Source organism: Pempheris klunzingeri, chromosome 9 (genome assembly GCF_042242105.1).
Source record: "Pempheris klunzingeri isolate RE-2024b chromosome 9, fPemKlu1.hap1, whole genome shotgun sequence".
NCBI classification, from domain to species: domain Eukaryota; kingdom Metazoa; phylum Chordata; class Actinopteri; order Acropomatiformes; family Pempheridae; genus Pempheris; species Pempheris klunzingeri.
This window is the reverse complement of record NC_092020.1, coordinates 339,407-347,619: the sequence shown is the minus strand read 5'-3', so window position 1 is coordinate 347,619 and position 8,213 is coordinate 339,407.

The following is an 8,213-nucleotide window of genomic DNA, read 5'->3' as shown; positions in this document are numbered from 1 at the left end:
GAGGGAGGCCAAATACCACCAGCACGTCGTCTTTCTTAACAGCGATGATCAAGCTGCATCTGGATCATTTGTACTCATCTGTCTGCCAGAGTTGGGCTTGGTTTTGCTTAGATTTACCAACACAGCATTAGAGTGATTGGCATTGCCCAGGGGGAATGTGAGAATCTAACTTGGCAGCATGTTTTTCCAGCATACCATGCGTGTCTCATCAGCGGCACAACACTGGCAGTGGTATCCAGGTTGGATGCTCAGGGCTTGTCATCTCGCACTGAAGAAGAAGCTGATGCCTTGCCAAAGAGTATTTTAGTTGAACACGCATGATGGACAGAATAATAAGTAAAACATTGAGTTAATTTGTTGATGATCTGGTCAAGTGTTTGAGCAAAAGGTGGGGGGCAACATTATATCAAGTTCACACTGCTTACTACAGGCTGTGTGAGGAGTGTTAGCAAGGTGAACATAACATGTAGCGTGCACATACAGTCAGACGGACATGCACTCACTCAGGCTCTCGCCTTGAGGATTTCTGCAGGACATAATGAGCCATGCGAGATAAGAAGTAGTACATGATAAAGCAACAAAGACTGCATAATGAAATGAAGAAATGAAAGCAGCGACCGGCCACAGGGGCAGCTGTCAGTACCTCTGCTCTCAGATGTTACTGTGGTCAATAGAGATCGATATTCAGAGACAAATGCCTTCCAACTACACACACACACACACACACACACACACAAATACACACACACATGTACACACACTCTGGCTGAAAGTCTCTATGAAATCTTCCCAACTCATTTGTCTCCGTACTCCTAAGTCCTTGTCAAAACTGTCATTAAATCACAGTCCCTAAGTTGCCTTTCTTAGTTTCATATGCACACTCAGTTACTCACTGCAGTCTAACTGATACATTGGCCAGACAGATCTGCTAATTTAACTTATTACAGAGACACTGGTGTCGGTGTATATGTAGGCCAAACATAAAATCACAGTAGAGAAATGCCGAGATATGCATCACATACACAGAGACAAAAGAATTCAGGCTAAATTATAGATAAATGATTCTGAATGCATAAAGATGAGTCATCTATATCCCATTATAGTGTGGAACTCGCTCAGGTGTTCATGGAACTTAAGTGTTGAATTTCAGTCATGTGATAAAAAGTGCTCGTCTATGGGAGGACCCCGTCTCTGTTTGTGGATGCTCTGTGCATCAGATGTGGGTGTCTGTTCAGGTCACAATTTATTAAGACAGAGGTTCCCAACCTTTTTCAGCCTGTGACCCATTAAAATAAAGCAGTCTGCCCAGCACACGCAGTTCGCCGAAAGAATCTTTTTTTTCTTCTCAGACGGTTTCATTTGAATGATTTCAGTGGCTTGAAGGCGTGAAGAGTCTGAATATTGGTCAAATTATTGTTACATAGGAAACGTCGATATTTGTGTTGGCTTCAAAAAGCCAATATTGGTCAAGCTCTTCTGCACACACACTCACATTCTCACAACCACATGACAACACACATTATTTTCAGACCGCACAATTATTTAGCAAAACCCTTTTAAAGCTAGCATGGAAATATAACCTATAAACAGTGGTGGCTTATTTCTGTTTTTCCACAAATTCTGTGGCCCCTCACTAAATTGTTTCAAACCCAAGTGTTCATGTATAAACACAAAGCCTCTTGAGGATATGACTTTGTGTACAGTCAGACAAGATGAGATGTGTCTTCAGCTCACACCAGACTGTTTTTCTCCTGTCAAACCTCACTGACCCATCCAGCGCACTCTCAACCCAGCACGCAGTGTTTTGAAAATGTGTCAGCTGCACTCCCAAAACATTCCTATAACATCCGCACTCCACATGTGTCTGTGTTTGACTGGATCTGGGCTGAATTATCTCTCAGACTTTAACTGAATGAGCTCTCCATAATCCTCTGTGTGAGACTGGATGAGACATCTTTGTTATTTGTGTGAGTGTGAGGCAGGCAGGCGTACAACTCAGACAGCAGTCGCTCTTAGAGGTCTGTAAATTCAGCATGCTCACCTGTCAGCGTCTGCATTCTCCTGATGCAGCGGCACACCGGCTACACCACAAAAACATAAAACTCAATGCCAAGAATGCTCAGACTTCTATTAGTTTGAACTGAGACCACTCAGACATACAAGAAAAACACAGAGAGGGCATTTCAAAGTTCAACATTGTTGTGAGCCTTGTGATGAATGTAAGTTGCATAGGTGTTTAAGTTGGTTAGTATTTAGTGGGAGGTTTTCAGAAGCCCTCGCCGTCTGAACAACCGGACACTCTGAACTTTTGAACCAGAAGCTTGGATTAACAACTTACCTGGGAGCAGCAGAATCTGGGAAACTTTAATTAAGGTTGATTAAAGAACATTCCTGCGGTCTGTTTCTGCATGTTAAGTGAGTTGCGGGGGTTGCTGGAGATCTGAGCCCCTATCAAATGGGCAATTTCACAGCTGAGAGTGAAATATGTTCCTTCGTTATGAAAAAGGCCACAAGGCGCCGCACCGAAGTGATCACAAATATGTGCATTTGCAGGCGCTTAGGGGAATACACATGTGCATGCACGCAGGCAGACATATACGCACAAAAACATACACAGCCAAACAAAAATTCCCTGATTGTGTCCCATAGCAAAATGAACACAGAGAAAAACAGCTCTGAGTGCTTTGGAAAGCCAACCAGTCATTACTGCAATCATCCCTATGGCGTCCACAGTATAATTAGCTGAAACAGGCAGCACTGTACCTATAAATACCAGAGACTACACAACATTAAATGAAGGGACAACCACAGTAAGCAACCTCTCACATTATACTTCAACTCTTTCCCACAACCTCTGACAGCAGCAGCGACAACAATAACTGTTACAGCAGCGACAGCAGCACCAGCATAACTCAGCAATCCAATGTTCACAGTTAAACCTCGGGTTATTCATTACAGGAGAAGTAGCGGAGAAATGGTCGCTGTGCCGAGGTCATCGGTCTTTACTACACAAACACCCCCGAGCTCCTCTTCCTTTTCCCTCCGCCTCCTTTCCTTTCCTCCCATCCGTCCCCTCCCCAGCTCCGAGCAAATGCATCTTATGCTCTTATTCAGTTTGGTTTGGCCTGGACGCTAGAACAAGCCTTAAACGGGGTCAGTGGGGCCGCAGCTATAAAGCACAGGTGTTTATCAAGCCTGTTAATCAGCAACTTATTGTCAAACTACTATTCACAAGTTCTCTAACTTTTCATGTTCTGTTCTGTTTACCTGGTGAACTGACTATTGGGAAGGTCTATTAGTGGGAACACTGTTTAGAGTAATTAGATCACTGCAGAGGCTTGAATGGTGTGTTTCTGACTGAGCTGTTGAAGTTGATATGAAGGCTGATATTTTGCCCATCAACTATTTTTCAGTTTGGTTTCAATACAATAAATGCAGAATACATTCACCTTAGGAATTTCATCTTTATCTGTAATTGTGGCACAGGCCTTCAGCCACTGGCTGCACTTACAAAGGTTAGCACAGGTGGGGTCAAGGTTTAATACATTTTCTGTTTTTTCTGCAATAAATGGTTGCTGATGGTTGCCTGGCAACTTCACACCAATTACAAGATTCCAGAGAGGCGAAGAAATAGTCCCGCACGTAACCCTCGTAAAAACTGACATTTGTTAAATTTTTTATGTTCACAGATTAAACAGACACAATATCACGGATTCATTAGCGAGCTTTAGAGTTGTTTGCAGGTGGATTTTGTTACCATTCAGATAGAACCAGGCTAGCTGTTTCCCCGTTTCCTGTCTTCTACCTAAGATAAACCAAGTAGAGATATGAGAGTGGTGTTAATCCTGTCTCATCTTTTATATTAATTATGATTTCATTTTCTTTATATAAAACTACTCCTTTATTAAAATACAATGCAATGCATCACAATGGTGGGCAGAGGTCACTGTTTTGCCACTCAGTTGAAAATACACCTTCACAGACATCACAGACAGCTACTTATCGCTCATATCCTTAGCCAACTGGCATTTCTGTTTTCTTTGCTTGAACCGAGGCTCCAGCCATCAGCGTCTCTTCTCGCTCTCATCAGGCGATGGAAACACACACGCTGACACACACACACACAAATAGGAGCTGTCATAGTCTACCCCAGGCTTTGCTGGAGCTGTGACCCACAGATGCGAGTGTACAGGCCGCGAGTGACAGACAAATGCTCCCCAGCCCTGAGAACAATTAGCACAGCCGGCACTGGAGACAGAGACACAGAGAGAGAGAGAGAGAGAGAGAGAGAGAGAGAGAGAGAGAGACTGTCATGATGTGGAAGCAGCTCACTGGAGAGAGACGAAGGGTCTCGACCCTGCTCCAGCGCACTGTGTCCAGACACCAGATGCTCCACGCTACAAGACTTATTGACAGAGCTGAGTCCAGTTCTCACTTCTAATTTCAGGATGTCTGCGGAGAGGACTGGTGCCTGCCCTCACCCTCCACAGCAGGTATGCCAAAGAGTCTGGGAGGCCTTGGCACACACTCTCTTTGAATCAGCACTGTCTCAAACTCATTAGACACACAATGAGCCTCTCATTGCCTCACACTGTTTATTTGCAGAAACAACCTTAAAGTAGTCTGCACCTTTTACCTTTTTAGGAGTTGCCAAAATTCAAAGAATTTGCCATGAATAAATGCAACTTCACCACAATACACAATCCATCAAAACACTGGCAAGCACATCATTGCAAGTTTGACCTCTCACACTTTGACCACAAATAAACACAGGAAACACGGCACATTGCATTGTTTTGAGAAAAATCAGGGCATGTTTTTCTTTTTTCTTTTCTTCACAAAATACGTGCTGTGAATTCCTGGCATGACTTCACAGGCACACAGCCTTGTTTTTCTGTGCTCTTTGTGGATAATATATGTTGGTGGTGGCAGGGGTGCTGCTGCTGAAGGGAGTGTTCATGCTTGCATTTGCAGGCAGGTGTGCTCGCTGGTTGGAGCATCTTCCATCTCGGTGAGGTCTGTCCAACATGTTTAGAGACCAAACAAGCTCCTGTGACATATTTTTGAAAGAAAATGCTCATTTTCATGACAGCATTTCTCATACCTAGAAACCAGTGTTATGTAATTCAAGGTTGCATTACTTTTCCTCTGCTCATTCAAGGCTACTAATCTTAAAATTTCATCACATCGGTCTCTGAAAGCCTCATTAACTCAAAACCATTTTTCATTGTTTATTTCATTGCTGTGGTTACATTGGTTTTGTTTTTGAGCGTAAAGGAGCTGCCATCTTAATACGCAGTACATTCAATACAGCAGGGCTTGAATGCATGATGGCTCAAAGGTGCAATGGACAAAACACAGCAGCAACAGATAGGAAACAGTTCTGTTGTGTCATCTGAAATGTTGTGTTTCACGTGTCTTTTCCATTTATTTTTTTTTACGTGTTTCCTAAAAATGAATCAAATAGCGTTCTGTCAGAAATCCTCATTAATTTTAAACCATTTTTCATTGTTTAATTCATAGCTGTGATTTCACTAGAATCAGAAGCAAAACAGCGTATTGTATGTTGGATGCGATGGGTGAAAAAATTAATCTCACAGGCACTATGCACCAAAGCAAGTCTGCAGGAACCATATTTAAGCTAAGTCTGTCTGCCTTCTGCAGACGTTTTATGATGTTTTTTATGACCTGTGACATAAACAGCACATGACATCTTAAAATATGTTAAAGGGGGCTCGTCCTGAATCATAACAATAAAACCCAGCAATGAGAAGCAGCTGTTAGATGAGTCAAAATAAAGGGCCTGGCAAAGGGAACGGGATTTAATATTATTTTCCATTTAGCCATAACTTCTTCACATGTGAACACAGCACTGTTCAACAAGGGGGCAGCAGTTAAATCATATCACTTTGGGTACATTTCAGCTCTCTGGTCTGTTGAGTTTATCCTGCTGGCAACAGGTGACTTCAGTTAAAACATTACATCTGGCCACCCTGCTCTTACAGGAAAGAGTCCTAAAAACACACACACACACACACACACACACACACACACACACACGCTGTACAACAGACAAGAGTTTTATCATTAATTTATATATATGATATAGATTTTACTCATTTCACATTAAAAAGTACAATTTACAACATTTGTACAACTTCAAATGTATATTTGTTACAGCTATTTTGTAATTGTTGATGTGTGATTCAGTAGAATTACATTTTTCAGTGATAAACTTCCTGCTAACGAAGCTAGCCGCTACACTAGCTGTCTGCTGGTGTTGTGTGACTGTCGTGTATTACACTCTTTTTATTTTGACTCTTGTACACCTTGTGTGTTTAACAGCGTCGTACTTCCTATGGGAACTTAATGTGGATTTTCACTGATGTTATGTACGGGTACATATCACAAAAGTATAGCTAAGATGTGTTTGTTCAGGTTTGGCATTGATTTCATTAAGTGAAAATGTAAATGCAAAGCAAATGCGAATGTAGCATGTGACTGCGTGACAAAGCAGTTGATGATTTAAGTTAATGTAGGTGAGATGAAGTTATTTTCTGCAGCTCAGTGAACTTTCATTACTTGGTTTTACATTACAATAAGTCATGAGAGAACTCTCCGGTGTCACCTTCCTCTCTAATGGGACAAAACCACACCCCCTTATAAACTAAGGGGTGTGGTTTGTCCTCTTAGAGAGGAAGGTGTGTGTTTTATTACAAGAGTAATAAAACACACACATGTGCTGTTTTACAGACCAGCAAATGCTCAGGTGTTATTCCCTCTGCAGTAAAACCTACTGCCAGAAAACCTTCTTCTGTCACCGTTCAGGTTCACTGTTCAGACCAGGGTCTTTCTGAGGTGACGTCCACAGAAAAGTCTCAGGAAATTTCAGGGTTGAGCACAGGCGAGTCCTGCTGTGTTGGCTGTGTGTCTGGCTAGTCCAGCCATAGTTACACACACACAGCTATATTTCATGCGCTCATTTCTGGAGCTTAGCAACTTGAATCCACAACCATGGAACCCGAAGACGTATTCTGAGAGCGTGTTGGGAAGAGTTGGCTGAACATCACACAGGCAACTGGCCTAGTAGTCATACGCACACACACTTAGACACACTAGTGGGAATTCCAGAGGAAAAGGATAAAAAAACAGGATGATTGAGTGGGGGAGGAGGAATAAAGGAGGATATAGAGAAGGAAGAAAACAAGCAGGAACAAGAGGGGAGAGACAGAGAGAGTCTACATCTGCAAAGGACTTTACAGGCTTAGCAATCATGCTGCCACGTCAACACAAGACAGATAGTCCTCAAACATTGGGGTGAAGTGAAGAGGAATCTGTCTCTTCTCTGTGTCCTTATTTCTCTTTATGCGAACAACAAACTCACATTTGGGCAGCTGTTCCTGCAAGAAAATTCCATTCAAAACAAGAAATAGTTCATGTCCTTAAGAGGGAAAAATGCCCTTTGGACAACCTTTGATATTCTCTTCCAACTTCCTAACTTTCATTTTAAACAGATTAACTGAATTACAACAGCATGTTTTCTTAAAGACCCTGGTTACCATATGAGCACAGCCAGGTGAGAATTAGATTTACAGTCACAGTCCATTTCAGGGTAATAACAGGAAGCCTTGTGGCTCTTTGCACACAACTTTTGTATTAATATTTGTCCTTATTGAATCTACGTATAGAGGTGTGTGTGTGTGCTGAATGTGGATCTATTGATAATTACTTTGTTCTGCAGAACACATCATTTTAGCATTATTCTTCCTCTCTCTCTCTCTCTCTCTCTCTCTTTCTTTCTCTCCTGTGGGCATCTGTATGCTTTCTGTTGTGCGTGAGTCTTGCAGGTTTCGTCTGCAACCACTTCATCACGTGGGATGGTGGCTCACGTCACCTGCAGGTCTGTTAACTGGTACTAATTTCATGGACACAGCTGCAGCTCTTTAGTGTGGAAGTCCACCAAGTTCTGCTAAATGTACCAGCCCAACAGTTGGAGGAAAATGTTAATTAGCATGCGCAGTCAACAAACACAACCAATCTTCAGAGAATCTTCAGGGGACACCGTAGTGATTAAAGGCTTGCTGTGAAACATTCCTATGAGCACTACGCGTTGTTTCATGTCAGGCTGAGCATGATGAAGAGAGACAAGTTAACAGTGTTGAACTTTCTACTTAGATCCTACCTGTTCTAGGGCTGCTTGTCATTATTATCGT